Source organism: Hyla sarda, chromosome 3 (genome assembly GCF_029499605.1).
Source record: "Hyla sarda isolate aHylSar1 chromosome 3, aHylSar1.hap1, whole genome shotgun sequence".
In the NCBI taxonomy this organism is placed as follows: domain Eukaryota; kingdom Metazoa; phylum Chordata; class Amphibia; order Anura; family Hylidae; genus Hyla; species Hyla sarda.
The window spans coordinates 419,978,835-420,003,052 of record NC_079191.1 but is presented as its reverse complement, the minus strand read 5'-3'; the positions used below and the strand labels follow the sequence as shown (position 1 = coordinate 420,003,052).

The 24,218-nt window shown below is 42.2% G+C and overlaps 1 protein-coding gene across 2 annotated transcripts in view; it reads left to right on the top strand.

The window, feature by feature from the left end:
* ESRRG (estrogen related receptor gamma) overlaps positions 1 to 24,218 on the top strand; it is an 892,172-nt gene that overhangs the window by 225,734 nt on the left and 642,220 nt on the right. For both annotated transcript variants that reach the window (XM_056568348.1, XM_056568345.1), the window contains exon 3: positions 13,959 to 14,066. The gene's annotated coding sequence lies outside the window, so the exon portion shown is untranslated. The remainder of the gene's footprint in view (positions 1 to 13,958; positions 14,067 to 24,218) is intronic.

The following is a 24,218-nucleotide window of genomic DNA, read 5'->3' as shown; positions in this document are numbered from 1 at the left end:
AAGAGCTCATTTTGTAAATCTCAGCCGCGTAACTTTGCAAGCTCAGAGCACACGGCGAGCGGCCTGCCTGTTGTTAGCGTGAGATATGAAGTTCTAGTGAGTGATGCTATTTACTGCGTCTACCATTTAACATCGTACTCTGTAAACACTGCTGCAGATTAGTACATTTGTAATTTAAATGAAGACAATACATCAGCCGGAAACAGAGCAAAAAAAAAAAAAAAAGGTTACCAAGATGATTAATTTGTCGTGTTGTCTTGATTTTATTCCTTGGAGGAAAAAAAAAAAAAAAAAAAAATATATATATATATATATATATATATATATATATATATTAAAGAAAATTATTAATATATATAATATAATAATTATATATATATATATATATAAATATATATATATATATATATATATATATATATATATATATGATATTAAAAAGAAAATTATTTAAAAAAAAATTTTTAATAAAGAAAAATAATAATATATACATAAGAAAAAAAAAATTGAAACATCTCCTAGAATTTCTAAAGTAAAATGCACAATTTTTCTACCTCAGGCAGTCCTGCCGGCTGAATCTGCATTCTGCCAGCGAGCTAATAAATGCTACTTAATTCATGTTTCATTCTCTCTTGGGGTCTGCTTGCAGATTTACCCAGCAAAGGAAGCATCCTGTTACGTCTTTTAAATAATTGATGGATCCCAGTCTGAGCAACCCAAACAAAATTCTGAAAATAGTCTCACATGAAATGATCACTTTTTGCCTCGTGATTTTTTTTTTTGTTACTTTTTTTTTTTCCCCTCTTTGGTCAGCAACAGTAAATTATCATTCTATACGTCCTGACAGCAGCGGCTGAAACAGAGAATTAAAATGCAGAAATGAATTTACTAACTCATGAACATGACTGATGAGCCTTGGTATTCAACAAAAAGACTAATTGGTATAGAGTTGGTATAAAGTAGACAGACCTTATTATTTTTCGTGTTTTTTCCTTACTTTTTTGTATTCATTTGTAGAAACAGAAATATATTTATTAGCATTTGGGAAAATGTCAAATCTTTAGTATGCTGGTTTGGAATATTTTTCACTTTACAGTTGAAATTATTTTGTTAATTTAAATATTCTGTTAGATTATTATTATTATTATTATTATTATTGTGGAATGCTTACTCTACCTAAATGTATTAGTATTATTTAATAATATCTAAGGTTAGAGCTCATGTTATGACTTTACTGTTAATATATTACTATTACTTTTTAACATGTATTACTAATGTTTTAAGCTGGTGTTCTAATGGGGAGTATTAGTGTTAATTAAAGTATAAATATTTTTAGAATATTTAACTGTGTGGAGTAACTAGGTTGTTGTTGTTTTTATTTATAAAGCAGTTCTGTCAGGTCTCTTATCTGAGGGCAGTACTGGATGGATGAGCAGATGCTAAGATCAGGGATGTATAGTTTTCTATAACAAATTCATTTTATGCAGAAAACAAAAAAGTTGCTTAAATGCTTCAAGGACTTAAAGAAAAACCCTGTAAGTCCTGTTTTCCCATTCCTACTAGGGGATAGAGCATGGGACTATCCTTACTTCCTCTTACCATTAGATAAAGCCTTTGAGTCCTGCTACCCTGCCCCTGAATATATAAAGCTTGTGAGTCCTGCTTCCCCTGCCCATCAGTAGATAACCCATTTGACTAGTCCTGCTTCCCTTCACCATTTAAAGATAAAGCCTGTGAGTCCTGCTTCCTTTGCTCTGGAATAGATAGAGCCTGTGAGTCCTGCTACTCCTGCTCTGGAATAGACAAAGCCTGTGAGTTCTGCTACTCCTGCTCTGGAATAAATAGAGCCTGTGAGTCCTGCTACTACTGCTCTGGAATAAATAGAGCCTGTGAGTCCTGCTACTACTGCTCTGGAATAGATAGTTCCTGAGAGTTGTGCTACTACTGCTCTGGAATAAAAATATAGCCTGTGAGTCCTGCTACTACTGCTCTGGAATAGATAGAACCTGAGAGTTGTGCTACTCCTGCTCTGGAACAGATAACGCCTGTGAGTCCTGTTACTACTGCTCTGGAATAGATAAAGCCTGTGAGTCCTGCTACTACTGCTCTGGAATAGATAGAACCTGAGAGTTGTGCTACTACTGCTCTGGAATAAATAGAGCTTGTGAGTCCTGCTACTACTGCTCTGGAATAGATAGAACCTGAGAGTTGTGCTACTCCTGCTCTGGAATAGATAAAGCCTGTGAGTCCTGCTACTCCTGCTCTGGAATAGATAAAGTCTGTGAATCCTGCTACTACTGCTCCGGAATAGATAAAGCCTGTCAGTCCTGCTATAGAATAGATATAACCTGTGAGTCCTGCTACTATCGCTCTGGAATAGATAGAACCTGAGAGTTGTCCTACTACTGCTCTGGAATAGATGGAGCCTGTGAGTCCTGTTACTACTGCTCTGGAATAGATACAGCTTGTGAGTCCTGCTACTCCTGCTCTGGAATAGATAAAGTCTGTGAATCCTTCTACTACTGCTATGGAATAGATAAAGCCTGTGAGTCCTGCTACACCTGTTCTGGAATAAATAGAGCCTGTGAGTCCTGATACTCCTGCTCTGCAATAGATAAAGCTTGTGAGTCCTGCTACTCCTGCTCTGGAATAGATAAAGCCTGTCAGTCCTGCTATAGAATAGATATAACCTGTGAGTCCTGCTACTATCGCTCTGGAATAGATAGAACCTGAGAGTTGTCCTACTACTGCTCTGGAATAGATGGAGCCTGTGAGTCCTGTTACTACTGCTCTGGAATAGATACAGCTTGTGAGTCCTGCTACTCCTGCTCTGGAATAGATAAAGTCTGTGAATCCTTCTACTACTGCTATGGAATAGATAAAGCCTGTGAGTCCTGCTACACCTGTTCTGGAATAAATAGAGCCTGTGAGTCCTGATACTCCTGCTCTGCAATAGATAAAGCTTGTGAGTCCTGCTACTCCTGCTCTGGAATATATAAAGCCTGTGAGTACTGCTACTCCTGCTCTAGAATAGATAAAGCCTGTGAGTCCTGATACTCCTGCTTTGGAATAGATAAAGCCTGTGAGTCCTGCTACTCCTGCTCTGGAATAGATAAAGCCTGTGAGTCCTGCTACTCCTGCTCTGGAATAGATAAAGCCTGTGAGTCCTGCTACTACTGCTCTGGAATGTATAAAGCCTGTGAGTCCTGCTACTACTGCTCTGGAATAGATAAAGCCTGTGAGTCCTGCTACTACTGTTCTGGAATAGATAGATAAATACCTTTGTGTAGTGCTTTCAAAAAGGTCCATGCTATATAAAATAATAATATTAAATAAATAAATACCTACATAAATAAAGCAAATAAAATGCAAATTGACCCTTTCTTAACGCTACTCCACAAGACATCATTTTAGTCAATGTAAAAAATTATTTGACTTTGCTATCTTGTATCCCGACAACTAAAGCTTTACTTTTTTTTTTTTTAATGCATTGTAGTTAATGAGCCATAATACTTGTAATTCTTTACAGAACAACATTAAAAACCCGGTAAATATGTATAAAGATGGGTAATTTATGGCCCATCCCTAGGAAAGTTCATATTTGTTGAAGCCAATGATATGGCAGGGTTTAATTCCATTTGTTAATACAACAGATGGTATTTATTTATTCACGGGTGGCAAATTATTTTCCTTGGGACGTGTATTTGTTTGATGCTTTATGACTATACTTGTTGATGACTCTTGATCTGTTTAGACTGTTTATTGGTAATTGGAAACAGTTCTAAATTATGATTCATCTGATTCATGTCTTTTGGGAGAAAAATACAGGCAAGGTGTTACGCCGAGCGCTCCGGGTCCCCGCTCCTCCCCGGAGCGCTCGCAACATCCTCGCAACTGCAGCGCCCCGGTCAGATCTGCTGACCGGGTGCGCTGCGATTCCTCTCCCAGCCGGGATGCGATTCGCGATGCGGGTGGCGCCCGCTCGCGATGCGCACCCCGGCTCCCGTACCTGACTCGCTCTCCGTCGGTCCTGTCCCGGCGCGCGCGGCCCCGCTCCCTAGGGCGCGCGCGCGCCGGGTCTCTGCGATTTAAAGGGCCACTGCGCCGCTGATTGGCGCAGTTGGTTCAATTAGTGTGTTCACCTGTGCACTCCCTATTTATACCTCACTTCCCCTGCACTCCCTCGCCGGATCTTGTTGCCATTGTGCCAGTGAAAGCGTTTCCTTGTGTGTTCCTAGCCTGTGTTCCAGACCTCCTGCCGTTGCCCCTGACTACGATCCTTGCTGCCTGCCCCGACCTTCTGCTACGTTCGACCTTGCTCTTGTCTACTCCCTTGTACCGCGCCTATCTTCAGCAGTCAGAGAGGTTGAGCCGTTGCTAGTGGATACGACCTGGTTACTACCGCCGCTGCAAGACCATCCCGCTTTGCGGCGGGCTCTGGTGAATACCAGTAGTAACTTAGAACCGGTCCACTAGCACGGTCCACGCCAATCCTTCTCTGGCACAGAGGATCCACCTCCTGCCAGCCGTATTGTGACAGTAGATCCGGCCATGGATCCCGCTGAAGTTCCACTGCCAGCTGTCGCCGACCTCACCACGGTGGTTGCCCAGCAGTCGCAACAAGGCCACCAGCTGTCTCAACTGACCGTGATGCTACAGCAACTACTACCACAGCTTCAGCAATCATCTCCTCCGCCAGCTCCTGCACCTCCTCCGCAGCGAGTGGCCGCTTCCGGCCTACGACTATCCTTGCCGGATAAATTTGATGGGGACTCTAAGTTTTGCCGTGGCTTTCGTTCACAATGTTCCCTGCACTTGGAGATGATGTCGGACCAGTTTCCTACTGAAAGGTCTAAGGTGGCTTTCGTAGTCAGCCTTCTGTCTGGGAAAGCTCTGTCATGGGCCACACCGCTCTGGGACCGCAATGACCCCGTCACTGCCTCTGTACACTCCTTCTTCTCGGAAATTCGAAGTGTCTTTGAGGAACCTGCCCGAGCCTCTTCTGCTGAGACTGCCCTGCTGAACCTGGTCCAGGGTAATTCTTCCGTTGGCGAGTACGCCATCCAATTCCGTACTCTTGCTTCCGAATTATCCTGGAATAATGAGGCCCTCTGCGCGACCTTTAAAAAAGGCCTATCCAGCAACATTAAAGATGTTCTGGCCGCACGAGAAATTCCTGCTAACCTGCATGAACTCATTCATCTAGCCACTCGCATTGACATGCGTTTTTCCGAAAGGCGTCAGGAGCTCCGCCAGGATATGGACTTTGTTCGCACGAGGCGTTTTTTCTCCCCGGCTCCTCTCTCCTCTGGTCCTCTGTAATCCGTTCCTGTGCCTCCCGCCGTGGAGGCTATGCAAGTTGACCGGTCTCGCTTGACATCTCAAGAGAGGACACGACGCCGCATGGAGAATCTTTGCCTGTACTGTGCCGGTACCGAACACTTCCTGAAGGATTGTCCTATCCGTCCTCCCCGCCTGGAAAGACGTACGCTGACTCCGCACAAAGGTGAGACAGTTCTTGATGTCAACTCTGCTTCTCCACGCCATACTGTGCCTGTGCGGATATCTGCCTCTACCTTCTCCTTCTCTACTATGGCCTTCTTGGATTCCGGATCTGCAGGAAATTTTATTTTGGCCTCTCTCATCAACAGGTTCAACATCCCGGTGACCAGTCTCGCCAGACCCCTCTACATCAATTGTGTTAACAATGAAAGATTGGACTGTACCATGCGTTACCGCACGGAACCCCTCCTAATGTGCATCGGACCTCATCACGAAAAAATTGAGTTTTTGGTCCTCTCCAATTGCACTTCCGAAATTCTCCTTGGACTACCGTGGCTTCAACGCCATTCCCCAACCCTTGATTGGTCCACAGGAGAGATCAAGAGCTGGGGTACTTCTTGTTTCAAGGACTGTCTTAAACCGGTTCCCAGTACTCCCTGCCGTGACCCTGTGGTTCCTCCTGTAACCGGTCTCCCCAAGGCTTATATGGACTATGCTGACGTATTTTGCAAAAAGCAAGCTGAGACTTTACCTCCTCACAGGCCTTATGACTGTCCTATTGACCTCCTCCCGGGCACTACTCCACCCTGGGGCAGAATTTATCCTCTGTCCGCCCCAGAGACTCTTGCTATGTCTGAATACATCCAGGAAAATTTAAAAAAGGGGTTTATCCGCAAATCCTCCTCTCCTGCCGGAGCTGGATTTTTCTTTGTGTCCAAAAAAGATGGCTCCCTACGTCCTTGCATTGACTACCGCGGACTTAATAAAATCACGGTAAAGAACCGCTACCCCCTACCTCTTATCTCAGAACTCTTTGATCGCCTTCAAGGTGCCCACATCTTTACCAAACTGGACTTAAGAGGTGCTTATAATCTCATCCGCATCAGGGAGGGGGACGAATGGAAAACCGCATTTAACACCAGAGATGGTCACTTTGAGTATCTGGTCATGCCCTTTGGCCTGTGCAACGCCCCTGCCGTCTTCCAAGACTTTGTTAATGAAATTTTTCGTGATCTTTTATATTCCTGTGTTGTTGTGTATCTGGACGACATTCTGATTTTTTCTGCCAACTTAGAAGAACACCGCCAGCATGTCCGCATGGTTCTTCAGAGACTTCGAGACAATCAACTTTATGCCAAAATGGAGAAATGTCTGTTTGAATGTCAATCTCTTCCTTTCCTAGGATACTTGGTCTCTGGCCAGGGACTACAAATGGACCCAGATAAACTCTCTGCCGTCTTAGATTGGCCACGCCCCTCCGGACTCCGTGCTATCCAACGTTTTTTGGGGTTCGCCAATTATTACAGACAATTCATTCCACATTTTTCCACTATTGTGGCTCCTATCGTGGCTTTAACCAAGAAGAATGCCAATCCTAAGTCCTGGTCTCCCCAAGCGGAAGACGCATTTAAACGGCTTAAGTCTGCCTTTTCTTCTGCTCCCGTGCTCTCCAGACCTGACCCATCTAAACCCTTCCTATTGGAGGTTGATGCCTCCTCAGTGGGAGCTGGAGCGGTCCTTCTACAAAAAAATTCTTCCGGGCATGCTGTTACTTGTGTTTTTTTTTCTAGGACCTTCTCTCCGGCGGAGAGGAACTACTCCATCGGGGATCGAGAACTACTGGCCATTAAATTGGCACTTGAGGAATGGAGGCATCTTCTGGAGGGATCAAAATTTCCAGTTATCATTTACACCGATCACAAGAATCTCTCCTATCTCCAGTCTGCCCAACGGCTGAATCCTCGCCAGGCCAGGTGGTCGTTGTTCTTTGCCCGTTTTAACTTTGAAATTCATTTTCGCCCTGCCGACAAGAACATTAGGGCCGATGCTCTCTCTCGTTCCTCGGATGCCTCGGAAGTAGAGGTCTCTCCGCAACACATCATTCCTCCTGACTGTCTGATTTCCACTTCTCCAGCCTCCATCAGGCAAACTCCTCCAGGGAAGACCTTCGTTTCTCCACGCCAACGTCTCGGGATTCTCAAATGGGGTCACTCCTCCCACCTCGCAGGCCATGCGGGCATCAAAAAGTCCTTGCAACTCATCTCTCGTTTCTATTGGTGGCCGACTCTGGAGACGGATGTTGTTGATTTTGTGCGGGCCTGTACTGTCTGTGCCCGGGATAAGACTCCTCGCCAGAAGCCTGCTGGTCTCCTTCATCCTCTGCCTGTCCCCGAACAGCCTTGGTCTCTGATTGGTATGGACTTTATTACAGACCTACCCCCATCCCGTGGCAACACTGTTGTTTGGGTGGTCGTTGATCGATTTTCCAAGATGGCACATTTTATTCCTCTTCCTGGTCTTCCTTCAGCGCCTCAGTTGGCAAAACAATTTTTTGTACACATTTTTCGTCTTCACGGTTTGCCCACGCAGATCGTCTCGGATAGAGGCGTCCAATTCGTGTCAAAATTCTGGAGGGCCCTCTGTAAACAACTCAAGATTAAATTAAACTTCTCTTCTGCTTATCATCCTCAATCCAATGGGCAAGTTGAAAGAATTAACCAGGTTCTGGGTGACTATTTACGGCATTTTGTTTCCTCCCGCCAGGATGACTGGGCAGATCTTCTACCATGGGCCGAATTCTCATACAACTTCAGAGTCTCTGAATCTTCTGCTAAATCCCCATTTTTCATGGTGTACGGCAGTCACCCTCTTCCCCCCCTCCCTACTCCCTTGCCCTCTGGTTTACCCGCTGTGGATGAAGTGACTCGTGATCTTTCCACCATATGGAAAGAGACCCAAAATTCTCTTCTACAGGCTTCATCTCGCATGAAAAGGTTTGCCGATAAGAAAAGAAGAACTCCCCCCATTTTTGCTCCCGGAGACAAGGTATGGCTCTCCGCTAAATATGTCCGCTTTCGTGTCCCCAGTTACAAACTGGGACCACGCTATCTTGGTCCTTTCAAAGTCTTGTGCCAGATTAATCCTGTCTCTTACAAACTCCTTCTTCCTCCTTCTCTTCGTATTCCCAATGCCTTCCATGTCTCTCTCCTTAAACCTCTCATCATCAACCGTTTCTCTCCCAAACTTGTCTCTCCCACTCCTGTTTCCGGCTCTTCTGACATCTTCTCCGTGAAGGAGATACTGGCCTCCAAGACGGTCAGAGGGAAAAAAATTTTTTTGGTTGATTGGGAGGGCTGTGGTCCAGAAGAGAGATCCTGGGAACCTGAGGACAACATCCTAGACAAAAGTCTGGTTCTCAGGCTCCAAGAAGAGGGGGAGACCCAAGGGGGGGGGGGGTACTGTTACGCCGAGCGCTCCGGGTCCCCGCTCCTCCCCGGAGCGCTCGCAACATCCTCGCAACTGCAGCGCCCCGGTCAGATCTGCTGACCGGGTGCGCTGCGATTCCTCTCCCAGCCGGGATGCGATTCGCGATGCGGGTGGCGCCCGCTCGCGATGCGCACCCCGGCTCCCGTACCTGACTCGCTCTCCGTCGGTCCTGTCCCGGCGCGCGCGGCCCCGCTCCCTAGGGCGCGCACGTGCTGGGTCTCTGCGATTTAAAGGGCCACTGCACCGCTGATTGGCGCAGTTGGTTCAATTAGTGTGTTCACCTGTGCACTCCCTATTTATACCTCACTTCCCCTGCACTCCCTCACCGGATCTTGTTGCCATTGTGCCAGTGAAAGCGTTTCCGTGTGTGTTCCTAGCCTGTGTTCCAGACCTCCTGCCGTTGCCCCTGACTACGATCCTTGCTGCCTGCCCCGACCTTCTGCTACGTCCGACCTTGCTCTTGTCTACTCCCTTGTACCGCGCCTATCTTCAGCAGTCAGAGAGGTTGAGCCGTTGCTAGTGGATACGACCTGGTTACTACCGCCGCTGCAAGACCATCCCGCTTTGCGGCGGGCTCTGGTGAATACCAGTAGTAACTTAGAACCGGTCCACTAGCACGGTCCACGCCAATCCTTCTCTGGCACAGAGGATCCACCTCCTGCCAGCCGTATTGTGATACAAGGTCTCATGTACAGAGGCACCTAGAGCCACATTGTACCTATAATCTATCATAGGATCGGAAGACGGTTTAGTCAGCATTCATTGGTGTAATGGTCAATTTGTAAAAACAGGAAGAAGATCCAAAGCTCCAAGGAATTCGTACAATTCTTGTCTTTATTGGGATTCTTTATTAAGAAGGTGGTAAAAACTTCTTGTCAAAATAATAATAAATAAATAAAATCTTGACGTGTTTCGGATTCGCCCCTTATTCACAGGCATGCTTATGACTAAGGGACGAACCTCCGAAACGCATCAATCTTTTAATAAATTTTGTTGAGAATTATTTTTTAAAGAATTCCAATAACGAAAAGAATGTTATGAATTTCCGTGGAGTGGAATCTTCTTTCTGTTCTTGCACGATCTATCATACTCGCCATTATTTTATTACTAAAAATCAGGACAGTTATCACAAGAAAAAAGGAAAATTGCGCACCACTCCCCCCCCCCCCCCATAAATAGATCTCAACACTTGGCAACATTTGGAAGCCTATAGAGCAGTGCTCTATAAACTGTGGCCCTTCAGCCCTTGCAACACTACAACTCTAAGCATGTCGGCTGTGTGGCCATGCTGGGAGTTGTAGTTTTGCAATGGCTTGAGGTCCATGGTTAAAGACCACTGCCATAGAGAGTGGAGCGCTATGCCCCATCCATTGGGGGGGGGGCACCGTTACTTTTTAAAGGACAGTAGATAATCTATTCCAGTGGTCTCCAAACTGTGGACCTCCAGATGTTGCAAACCCCAACTCCCATCATGTCCCGACAACCAACGGCTGACCGAGCATGATAGGAGTTGTAGTTTTGCAAAAGTGTCATGTGAGTTGTGCTACAATGCTTACCCCCCAAATAAAGACTAGATCAGTGGTCTCCATACTGTGGACCTCCAGATGTTGCAAAACTATAACTCCCATCATGCCCCGACAGCCAACGGCTGTCCGGGTATGATGGGAGTTATAGTTTTTTAAAAGTGTCATTATGTGGACTTGAGAGCTGACCACTTCCCTTGTGCTACAATACTTACCCCCAAATAGAGACAAGATCCATGGTCTCCATACTGTGGACCTCCAGATGTTGCAAAACTATAACTCCCATCATGTCCGGACAGCCAACGGCTGTCCGGGCATGATGGGAGTTGTAGTTTTGCAAAGTGTCGTTATGTGGACTCGAGAGCTCAAAACTTCTCTTGTGCTACAATACTTACCCCCAAATAGAGACTAAATTAGTGGTCTCCATACTGTGGTCCTCCAGATGTTGCAAAACTACAACTCCCATCATGCCGGAACTGCCGTTGGCTGTCCGGGCATGATGGGAGTTGTAGTTTTGCAAAAGTGTCATATATGCGGACTCGAGAACTCATCCCTTCTCTTGTGCTTCAATACTTACCCCTAAATTGTCCACATACACAAGTCCACATACATGACACTTTGTCGCGTTCAGAGGAGCACCAGGAAGGAGTTACTCTTCCTCCACAGCTTTTTTTTTCCTCCCTTCATAGTTTCGAAATTCAAATTGAATGCAATTTTCAGCTCATTTGAGCCAGAATATACAGTCGCCGAGCTTCAGTGGCTCTTAAATTCGAACTCACAGGAGAAAACAGATATCATCTGTCGCGCAGGGCAAGAAGGAGAAAGCGATTGGGAGCCGCTCCTTGCAGAAGAAGCCGCGGCTGAGGCTCCGCACACAGCAAGAGCATGGAGCCTGTCATTTAGGAAAAGACTTAGATAATCTATGGGAATCTTCAGAAGGCAAAGCGGAGTCCGAAAGAAGACGTCCGGGGCTGAAGGCGGAATATTCCTGAATTGTAGTGTATGTGGTTTCTCCAGTCCGTACAGGAATACAAGAGTTAAAGGAGTGATTCAGTTTTCTTTCTACAGTGAAGAGTTAATAGATCTCTAAGATACCTTTATTGTTCAATTAAAGAAGCACTCCAGGTTTTTTTTTTGCCCGTATCGTGCACACTTGCCATCACTAGTCCTACAGTATAATCTGTTTTATTCTGGAACAGCTGCATCCATATGGTTCATTACTGTAATTGGGTCCACCATATGACCACCAGCCTGACGCACAGAAAATCACAGTGCTTTATGTGTCGGAGGTAGTGGTCAGTCCTAGGTCAGCTGACTTCCCGTGAGCTACAGAATGGTATTTTCACCTATTAGACTCTCCTGGCAGCTCCCAAACTCCTTCCCACCCAACTCTGTCTTTATACTGCTGATATCTCTATGGGGTTAGGGTATATAGTATATTCATACACCTCTTTTCCTAGCTCTCTGTATACTGCTGCTGCTATCTCTGTGGCATCTGGATGTATAGTAGTTTTACACATTTCCTCCAGCTCTATCTGTATACTGCTGCTATCTCTATAGGATCAGGATACATGGTATCTATACACCTACCCTCCCAGCTCTATCTATTGGATAAGGATATATAGCAGTTATACACCTCCCCTCCAGCTCTCACTGTATACTGCTGCTGCTATCTTCCTGGGATCAGGTAATATAGTAGTTATGCACCTCCCCTTCAGCTCTATCTGTATATTGCTGCAATCTCTATGGACTCAGGATATATAGTAAAGTAGTTATATCCCCCCCTCCCCTCCAAGCTATTTGTAGACTGCTACTGCTATTTCTATGGAACCAGGATATATAGTAGTTATACACCTCTCTTCCTTTTGTAAAAAAAAAAAAAAAAATGCAGTGAAAATATAATGTGTGAACACAGCCTGATGACTTCTAATCTTCATAAAATACATCAATGGGGATTAAAGGTCATATTGATTTTACTTTGAATAAGAAAATGAATCAAGACTGCATGTTGTGTGAACTGATCCCAACCCACTTATGAGTCTCAACAGTTTATGCTTTCAGTTGCTGGAGTCTAGCCAGGCGATTAGTTTAATCCCTTTAGATGAATAGTGTTGGGCGCGAATATTCACATTTCAAATTTTTATCGCAAATATTGCAAATTCGTGAATTCGCGAATATTGTGAATATATTCGCTATATATTTGAAATTACGAATATTCACTTTTTTCCGCATATTCGCATATTCCTTCTTTTCACTTGTGGGCCAACTAAAATGATGCAAATACACTTGTCAGAGGTTATCAACAACATCCCTAGCAACCAATAGTAAAGTTGCCCACCCCCTCACTGTTTTCTTCCTCGAAAACATGAATTTGCGAATATGACGAAAATGTGAAATTTGCGAATATAGGACGAATATTCGTCTATATATTCGCGAAATATCGCAAATTCGAATATGTGCAATGCCGCTCATCACTATAGATGAATTGCAAAGAAAGCAGGCCTAGACCTCCAAAAATCACAGCGCTAAATGGTAAAATTGACCACAGCCTCACTTTTCCAAAGGTAGCTGCAAAGCTACATAGAGCTTTTGTTGAAAACCAATCATGTATAACACGTTTCGGCAGAATAATGCTGCCTTCATCAAGAGCAGTATTTTTTTGCAAAAACATTGTATTATACATAATTGGTGTTTAATAAAATATCGTTGTGGCTTTGCAATCATGCTGTGACCTATTCCAATTTCTATTAGGTGACTTTGCAGTGATGAGATTCCACCCCCTCTCACTGCAAAGACATAGGATTCCTGAGAAATATAGACAGCATTAGAAAATTATTTCTGTTCTGAACCAGAAATCTGTATGGCTGAAAACCCCATGTCTGCCACATCAGCTAAAACAGGTAAGCACAAGGCATACACAAGAACCTCTTCATTATTCTCAAATAATAGTCTTGCTGCACTATATCAGAATAAAATCATGATTTCTGGAGTGCTTCTTTAACTTTGTGCTGGTGTTCGCAATATTTCAGTCTCTATTTATTTCCAGTTTTCAGTTGTCTAAATAGGACAGAGAGTCTTATAGTAAAATACAGGGATTGGTATCAAAATCAAATCAAAAAGTCATATTTATCCCCAATTTTTTATAGATTTATTTTTTTAAATAAAATCACCATAACATGACATTTAAGAGTACGGTCCCACATACTGCTTACGCAACGTATTTGAAGCTGCGCAAAATCCGCTGTGCAGCGGGAAATACGCTGCGTAATCTCAGATGACCATGCACACAGGGCTGTCTAGCGGCAGCCCTGTATGTGCAGTGAGTTTTGGAGGCGGGGCCAAGCATCACAGCACACCGGCATGCGGCCCCGCCTCCAAAACTCACTGCACACACAGGGCTGCCACCTGATAGCCCTGTGTGTATGGTGATTGGGGATGACCCAGCGTATTTACTGCTGCGCAGCAGATTTTGCGCTGCTTTAAATACGCTACTTAAGCAGTATGTGGGACCGTACCCTAAATGTCATGTTCTGGCAATTTTATAAAAAAATAAAATAAACAAAAAAAATAATAATAATTTTTTGCTGTGTAAAAATATTGACACAATCTCTCTCCCTTTAATATCTTTATTTCATTAATGCTTAAATTCTTGTTTTTTATTTACAGACATTGTTATCTACCTGGAATTTACATCACTCTGAAGTCTTCCATGAGATTTTCCTCACGTCTTCCATAAGATCATCACTGTGCCTCTTCTCCGAAATCTCCTGTGAGGTAAGTGAGCGCCAACGTATTTCACCCATGTTTGTATTGGTCAGATTCGTAATGTATTTGTTATTGGCTGTACATATAATGGGGGAGATTTATCAAAACCTGTGTAGGGGAAGAGTGATGCAGTTGCTCATGGCAACCAATCAGATCGCTTCTTTCATTTTTAAATCTCCCCATAAAGGAGGCCGGAGGTATGTGGACTAAACCAGACTTGACCATTAGAGAGTAACTATATTTTGCAATGGCTTACTGCAGTGTTTTACAAACAATGTGCCTCCAGCTGTTGCAAAACTACAACTCCCAGCATGCCCGGACAGCCAAAGGCTGTCCGGGCGTGCTGGGAGTTGTAGTTTTGGAACAGCTGGAGACACTCTGAGAAACACTGGCTTACAGTATGAGAGAGATAGTCTCATCTAGATGTATTACTCGTGTTGCTGCTGTATGTAGATCTGGATTTGCCCTGTATATAGACCCTTACATTGTGGGGGATGTTTCCTGCTTTTGTCAGCTTCTTTACCAAAAAAAAAAAAAAAAAAAATATATATATATATATATATATATATATATATTCAAAAACAATGCAGCACTACTTCACCATTAGATACCCGGTGCCAGCGCCCCGACTCGATCAAAGTCCATGTAATAGAAAACAATGGCGCAGCACTCCAAAATTGCAAAAAAAAAGTGTAAAAATGTATTCCTTCATGTCAAAATTTAAAGGACGTTTCAGCTCCCCAATGGAGCTTGCAAAAAATCTCCATTGGGGAGCTGAAACGTCGCTTTAAATTTTGACATGAAGGAATACATTTTTACACTTTTTTTTTGCAATTTTGGAGTGCTGCGCCATTGTTTTATATATATATATATATATATATATATATATATAAATGTGTGTGTTTATATATATATATGAAATTATTTATATTTATATATATATATATATATTTTTTTTTCTTCTACCATATATATATATATATATATATATATATATATATATATATATATATATAGATAGATATATATATTTGTGTCAGTGCTCATGTGAATCAATGTACCTAACCTACCTAAAATACAGAAACCACAATTGCCATATAACCGTACCCTCTACCTAATAAAGCAGTAAGAGTGATGCCATGTACTGCCGCGTAAGAGTACACTTGAAAAGAGGGCATACCCTGGTTAAATGTATAACATAATGATTAAAATAACAAGGGAGGGTTGTGTGGGTTGTGAAGAATCCATGGCGTGGAGGACTGAAACAGCCGAGGCTCTTAAAGGTACACCCGCTCCTCCCACAAATGCAGGCTAATAAATAAGCCTTCTTACTTGTGGTCGGTGTTCATGCGAATCAATGTACCTAACCTACCTAGAATACAGAAACTGCAATTGCCATATAACCGTACCCCCTACCTAATTAGGCAGTCAGAGTGATGCCATGTACTGCTGCGTAAGAGTACACCCACCTGAAAAGAGGCCAAACTCAGAGATAAGAACCAAAACGCTTTATGACATGTTACCTTTACACGTAAGTACTGGAGTTCCAGTAACCCAATTTCTTGATTACGTGAGCAGGAACACCGTGACTAGATGCTGAGACTGCCGTGCTTATACGTAATTAAATTACCATAGAGAGAACCGTGGGGTCACCACCTAATGATTAGACTAATATTCCTACGTATTTGACAAAATGAAGTGTTGTGACAGAAACACCATCAAAGAATAGTAACGGACTATCCGACAGGACTCTGCTCGTGCTGCTGAAAACTAATGGAGGACCCCATCGGACCCACTTATGTGAAGTAGGGAATTAACAGATCCCAACTATTTGTCCTGGCAAAGATGTTTGGAATAATTCAAACATAACACATAGTGAACGGATTTCCAGCCAAAATGGTGTACCTCAAGAAATGCCCTTTGACCGTCTTACAGGTGTACTCACCTGGACTTAAAGGGGTACTACCATGCTGACAACTTATCCCCTATCTAAAGGATAGGGGATAAGTTGCCTGATCATGCAGGGTCCTGCCGCTGGGAACCCCCGCGATCTTGCACGCAGATTCCACCAATATATGTAACTAATAGTATCGTCAACAACCTGAAGCTGAGACAGATCGTAATCATGATTGACCTGTAGACGTGACAAGTCTCAATGGGAAAATCAAGCTATATCCCCGTATGCGTAATCCAAAGGCTAAAAAAAAAAAACATATAAACACATATACATAATGACATTGTTGCCAACCTGAAGCCGTGCCAGGTTGTAACCAAACTGATCTGTAGACGTGACAGGTCTAGCCGAAAATGAAAGACTCAACCAATATATATATATATATATATATATATATATATATATATATATATATAACTAATAGTATCATCATCAACTTGAAGCCGAGACAGGTCGTAATCATGATTGACCTGTAGACGTGACAAGTCTCAACAGAAAACCAAGCTAAATTCTTGTATGCACGACCCAAATGTTAATAAACATGCTGACCCACCGAATTATCTGTGCACAGATTAACACAATGCCATACAAAATGTGCAGTGTCAAAGATATGAATGTAAAGTCTAAACACCATAAACATATGCACAGTAAAACGTAATGAAACATATGTACCGAATGAACATATGAATGTGTACCGAGTATGAACGCTATAAACGTATGCCTAGCATAACTCCTTGAAACGTATGCAGAGCATGACAATATGAATGTGGGCCCGGCATAAGTATCAAGACCATATGCACATCACAAACACCATGACCTTATTCACAGACCAAACTATATGGGTGCATGCACCGAACAAACTACACCACAGTTTGTGCCTCTGAAGCAGGGATATGTTAGGAAACTGTCAAAGTGACTACATTCAGGTAATTTTCCAAGCTTATCTCAGTTTTGGCTCGGATTGAGAAGTGTGGTCCACATTTTGTTCTGAATGCTTAGAGCAGGCGGCGGGGTCATGGTGTCATGGCCACGCCCCTCGTAACATCACAACACACCCCTCAATGAAAGTCTATGGGAGGGGGCTTGGCAACTTTTCCTTTAAAACACATCTAGTGATAAATCTCCCCCGAGGTGACTACTCTCAGGCCATTGAAATGAATAGGGCCTATTCCTGTTTCATCATGGATACATCGTCAGGCCATTTTGACCGTTTCCTGACATATGCATGCCTCAGAGCCACAAATCATGGTGTGAACCCAGCCCAAGCCATTGGATTACCAATGCAGATGGGGAACTGGACTTCCAAAAAAAGAGTTCCCCTACTTCTTTGTTGCTTTTGGGAGAGTCTGGAAAGTATCTGATGGACCCAATAGGTGGAGGTCCTTAAATAATACCTCTTCTGCCCTCTCTATATCTGATTCTCATCTCCATTAGGCCTCTCTATACAGCAAATAATTCAAAATTTTATTGTACCTCTTTTATCTTACCTCTTTTTGCTGATATGGCATGCATGGTATATTGTATTTTGGTTCTGTAATGCAGCCTACCATGAATCCTTTTGCTGAGGGTCAGTTTGATTTCTCCAACTGGCCACTTAATTAGGCTGCTGGAGGTCACCCAGGTGAACTGACTGACTATGCCGTTAGGATACCTTTTCTTGTAGGGAAATATTGCCACGAGGCAAGAGTGATTTGACTGATAATTACAATTGAGGTGTTTTGAAGTGTTTAGGTTCTCTTTGCCAATGGAATTTTTACAGCATGTTATATAAATTTTTACTGTCATTTTAGAAAATAGTTGTATAAATGATTTTTACAGTTTTTTTTTACTGTGATTTGGACAATGACAGTTTTTGCCAAAAATCCCATAAAAAATAGAAAAACTGCAGCAAGAAATGCTATGTTTAAACACAGCCCCTGATCCCAGAGAGATAGCAGCAGTATATAGATAGAGCTGGAGAGAAGGTGTATAACTACTATATATACTGATCAAAGAGAGATAGCAGCAGTATACAGATAGAGCTGGAGAGAAGTTGTATAACTACTATATATCCTGATCCCATAGAGATAGCAGCAGCAGTATACAGATAGAGCTGTAGGAGAGATGTTTAACTACTATATATACTGATCGCATGAAGATAGCAGCAGTATACAGATAGAGCTTGAAGGAAGGTGTATAACTACTGTATATCCTGATCCCATCGAGATAGCAGTATACAGATTGAGCTTGAGGGGCGAGTATAACTACTATATATCCAGATCCCATAGAGATAGCAGCAGCAGTATACAGACAGAGCTGGAGGGGAGGTGTATATCTACTATATATATCCTGATCCCATAGAAATAGCCGATAAAGCTGGGAGGGGAGGGGTCTGGGAGCTAGAAGTAGGGGATCGATTGAGTGATGATGTCATCCTGTAGTTCACAGGAAGTCAGAACTGACTGAACACTTCCTCTGATACATTAAAGGGGTACTACCGTGCTGACAACTTATCCCCCATCTAAAGGATAGGGGATAAGTTGCCTGTTCCCGTGGGGTCCCGCCGCTGGGGACCCCCGAGATCTTGCATGCAGCACCCTGCTCTCATCAGGCTCCGGAGCGAACATCGCTCCGGGTCCGATGACTGCCGATCACGGGGCCGAAGTATTGTGACGTCACGGCTCCTCCCCCATGGAATGTCATGCTCCGCCCCCTCAATGTAATTCAATGGCAGGGGCGAGACAGCTGTCTCTCCCCTGCCATAGACTTGCATTGAGGGGGCGGAGTGTGACATCACACGGGGGCGGAGCTGTGACATCACGATCACTGGCCCCGCCATCAGACCCGGAGTGGATGTTCGCTCAGGGGCCTGATGAGAGCGGGGTGCTGCGAGCGAGATCGCGGGGGTCCCCAGCGGCGGGACCCGGCGCGATCAGGCAACTTATCCCCTATCCTTTAGATAGGGGATAAGTTTTTCAGCACGGTAGTACCCCTTTAAGCCTGCCAATTTTCTATGGGTCATACTGATGATCACATTACCCAGTTACAGTAATGAAATGCATGGATGCAGCTGTGCTGGGATAAAACAGATGGGGCTGCAGGACTAGGGATGGTGAGTGTACATCCTACGGGCTAAGTTAAATCCTCTGAGCTCATGTCTGCCTCCCGTGGTTTTCAGTCTGGTCTTAGTCAATTCTTGGCCTGACAAACTATAATGGATATATGTACTGCAGTAACTTTACTATGCTTTGCTGTGAATCTTCCTTTTCCTTTTACATGTCTTCCTCTATAATTGTTAATGTCTATTGTTCCACCTTAAATATCAGCAAGTTTCTTAGAAACCCCAGTGTTACGCAAAAGCAGGAACAGATGCATTAATCACATTAAGAGGACTTTTCTATATGCTCCTTAAACGCCAATCCGACTACTCCGAGCATAAATCCCCTCCACTGTAAATGGGAGATTTTCACTTGTGACGTTCAGTCTTTAGAATGGCCCCAAATGCTCAGAAAAGCTATTAATGCCGGTTTGCTTGGTATCTCTATATACTCATTTATAGGACATAGGTGACATGTAAAATTTTAGAATCTGTAACACAATGACAATTCTAAAATATAAACTCCTGAATGTTATTTAAAGAAGCACTCCGAGAATGTATTTATTTATTTATTTATTTATTATACCGTGCAAAATAGGTTAACATTAGAGAATAATGTAGAGGTTCTTGTGTATGCCTTGTGCTCACCTGTTTCAACAGATGTTGCAAGCATTGGATTTTTCACCATATGGATTCCAATTCCATCACAGAAATATTTTCCTAATGCTGCTTACATTTCCCATGAATGCTCTGAATTTTGCAGAGGAGTGGAGGATGTCTCATCACTGCACAAGATTGCTGTGAACATAAGCGCCAAATCCGATCAGTTCTGCCACTTGCAGGAAGATCACAGATCCACTATGGAAATTCCATCGTGTGAACATGTTTTTTTTTGCTGGTGTTTTGGTAGTAGAGGTTAATGAAACAATTTAAATGGGCACTTTCATTTCAAACGATTTCCCTCCATGTAATAGCCTATGCAATTCCTAACGTATATGTATGACTCCTTGACTCTTTGCCCCCCCTCCCTGCCAAAAAAAAAAAAATGCTCCAAAGTCTTGACCACTAGATGTCTCCCTTCCCTGCAATCCACTGTCAACTGCCTGCTGTTAGGAGAACTCCATCTCTAGTAAATTACTACTAGGAGAAAGAAATCCTGAGAGGTCCTTGTATCTTTAAGTTCCTGAAAGGTAAATCAAGGCTTCCCTTTAATCTTTTACCACTCGTGAGGCTCAGACCACCTGTCCCTGTAAATAGCAGTGTACCTACAACAGTTTGTCCACAGAGTTACAGTGTAATCTCCTCCTCAACCCCCCCCCCATTGACTTACATTTCTTTCTGCTCAAATACCACCTTGCAAACCCAATCCATCAGTAACCCCTTCTCCCCCCCAAATGCCATCTATAGTACTGTGCTGTGTAAATCATCCCCCAGCACGGTGCCTTCTGTCAATTTTCATCAGCACTATGCCACGGCCAGTAGAGAAGTAAAGGAAAGGAAGTCCATGTGCGTGTACCACAGGCAAACAGACCCAAATCTTGTTCTGCTCCCCACAAATGAAGAGAAAGGGAAATAGTTGTGCACCAGGGAGGTGACTCTCAGGGGCTTCATGACAGCAGTGAATAAAATCATCTTGTCACCACTCTAAAGAGTTAATGTAACCAAACTATGCAGGTTTGTAAAAAATGATTATTTAGACAGGTACACTTTAACCCTACAATTAAGGAGTATCTTGACCAATGACTTTCCAAAATGATTTGTGGTATGACAGCAGCTGGAGAGCAGCAGGTTGGGAAACATTGGTAAAAGCGCTATGGAAATTAAAGTAGACTATATAGAGTAAACTCATGTTAACCTGACCTGATTCCACTCATGGTTTACACAAAAAAAAGTAATGCATCAGGTGAACGATCACAGACCAAATTACTTGGTTAGGGTTGCACTAAGAGACGACCTTTGACACTGACCTGCTTAAGGACTGACATTCTGAGTACAGAATCAAACGCATCCCCAAACAAGTTTACCAGAACTACCACGTTTATCCTGCACTTACCAGGCAAGGAATGGAACTTCCTTCATCTTAACTTCTTTTAGTATAACTAAACATACTGTAACAAAAAAAATGTAAACATTATCTATATAAGTAGAACAATATAGTTCAAATCCTAAATAGAAATAATACAGGATATAACTCAGGATCAGTACAGGATAAGTAATGTAATGAATGTACACAGTGACCCCACCAGCAGAATAGTGAGTACAGCTCTGGAGTATAATACAGGATATAACTCAGGATCAGTACAGGATAAGTAATGTAATGTATGTACATAGTGAACCTCACCAGCAGAATAGTGAGTGCAGCTCTGGAGTATAATACAGGATATAACTCAGGATCAGTACAGGATAAGTAATGTAATGTATGTACATAGTGAACCTCACCAGCAGAATAGTGAGTACAGCTCTGGAGTATAATACAGGATATAACTCAGGATCAGTACAGGATAAGTAATGTAATGTATGTACACAGTGACCCCACCAGCAGAATAGTGAGTACAGCTCTGGAGTATAATACAGGATATAATTCAGGATCAGTACAGGATAAGTAATGTAATGTATGTACACAGTGACCTCACCAGCAGAATAGTGAGTACAGCTCTGTTGTATAATACAGGATATAACTCAGGATCAGTACAGGATAAGTAATGTAATGTATGTACACAGTGACCTCACCAGCAGAATAGTGAGTGCAGCTCTGGAGTATAATACAGGATATAACTCAGGATCAGTACAGGATCAGTAATGTAATGTTTTACACATTTGCTGAGCTATTTCTGGGGATAATTTCTATATTTCAGTATAAATGTGGCAGTGTCCTTTTATTTATGATAAGCAGATCTCATGTGTTTGAAGTCTATCAGATTTCTTTTTGCTTTTTATTTGCTTTGACAGGTGGAAATTATGGGTTTTGTAGTTTTATTCTCCTCTAGGGAAACAGAGAAATAATAATAATGTATCAAGAAACTGGGTGACAATGAATGGCGGTATTTGCCGGCGTTGTGCATCACTGTTTAACTTCTTCATTTGATGGAGAGATTGATATTACCCGTACACTGAGTGTCATTTATTTGTGGGTGTTTGAAACCTCGGCAATCGCCATGGCAACGATATTTTTAATTATGGAGAGCGGAGATGATAACATGTATATCAGATGTGACTGGGTTCTCCCTGTAGACCCGGCTCTGATTAGACATTTCGGGGACGCTTTGTATGTGGATTTCCCTCGCAGGCCGGATTTTATTATCTGCTTTAGCAGACAGCTGTAACGCCGGTGCCATGAACCTCCACTAATACAATGAATGCAATTGGCTTAGAGGCCAGTGGACATTGTGTTACAAGGATAAAACATTGTTCCTTACAGGAGCAGATCCTAGAAAGAGGCTAATGTAGGCCATCTCACTGCTGTTCCATATTATGTACAGTATGGCAGCACTATTTATGTATAGATAACTATTGATGTGTATAGTGTAATGTAACAATTATAGTGTACAGTATGGCAGCACTATTTATGTAGATAACTATTGATGTGTATAGTGTAATGTAACAATTTTAATGTACAATATGGCAACACTATTTATGTATAGATAACTATAGTGTAATGTAACAATTTTAGTGTACAGTATGGCAACACTATTTATGTATAGATAACTATCGTGTAATGTAACAATTATAGTGTACTGTATAGCAGCACTCTTTGTGTATAGATAACTATCGTGTAATGTAAGAATTATAGTGTATAGTATGGCAGCACTATTTATGTATAGATAACTATCGTGTAATGTAACAATTATAATGTACAGCATGGCAGCACTATTTATGTATAGACAACTATAGTGTAATGTGACAATTATAGTGTACAGTATGGCAGCACTATTTATGTATAGATAACTATCGTGTAATGTAACAATTATAGCGTACAGCATGGCAGCACTATTTATGTGTAGACAACTATAGTGTAATGTGACAATTATAGTGTACAGTATGGCAGCACTCTTTATGTATAGATAACTATCATGTAATGTAACAATTATAGTGTACATTATGGCAGCACTATTTATGTATAGATAACTATAGTGTAATGTAACAATTATAGTGTACAGTATAGCAGCACTATTTATGTATAGGTAACTATCGTGTAATGTAACAATTATAGCGTACAGCATGGCAGCACTATTTATGTGTAGACAACTATAGTGTAATGTGACAATTATAGTGTACAGTATGGCAGCACTATTTATGTGTAGACAACTATAGTGTAATGTAACAATTATAGTGTACATTATGGCAGCACTCTTTATATATAGATAACTATCATGTAATGTAACAATTATAGTGTACATTATGGCAGCACTATTTATGTATAGATAACTATAGTGTAATGTAACAATTATAGTGTAGAGTATGGCAGCACTATTTATGTATAGGTAACTATAGTGTAATGTAGCAATTATAGTGTACAGTATGGCAGCACTATTTATGTATAGATAATTATCGTGTAATGTAACAATTATAGTGTAGAGTATAGCAGCACTATTTATGTATAGGTAACTATAGTGTAATGTAGCAATTATAGTGTACAGTATGGCAGCACTATTTATGTATAGATAATTATCGTGTAATGTAGCAATTATAGTGTACAGTATGGCAGCACTCTTTATGTATAGATAACTATAGTGTAATGTAGCAATTATAGTGTACAGTATGGCAGCACTCTTTATGTATAGATAACCATTGATGATGCAACTATAGTGTATAGTCAGTGTAAGATGGAGTTGTGGAGTAGTGTTTACACCTTATAGTCACATCTATTTCTAGAAGGCAGAGCGTGTGGCGGCACTATTCATTTGTATGGTATAGTGGCACAAATTATGTGTACAGTATAGCATATTAGTTCTTTAATCTGAGCTTAAATACATTTATGTTCATGTGGCCTTATGAGTTATAGTGATAGATATGAGATAGATAGATAGATAGATAGATATGAGATAGATAGATAGATAGATAGATAGATAGGAGATAGATAGATAGATAGATAGATAGATAGATAGATAGATAGATAGATAGATAGATAGAT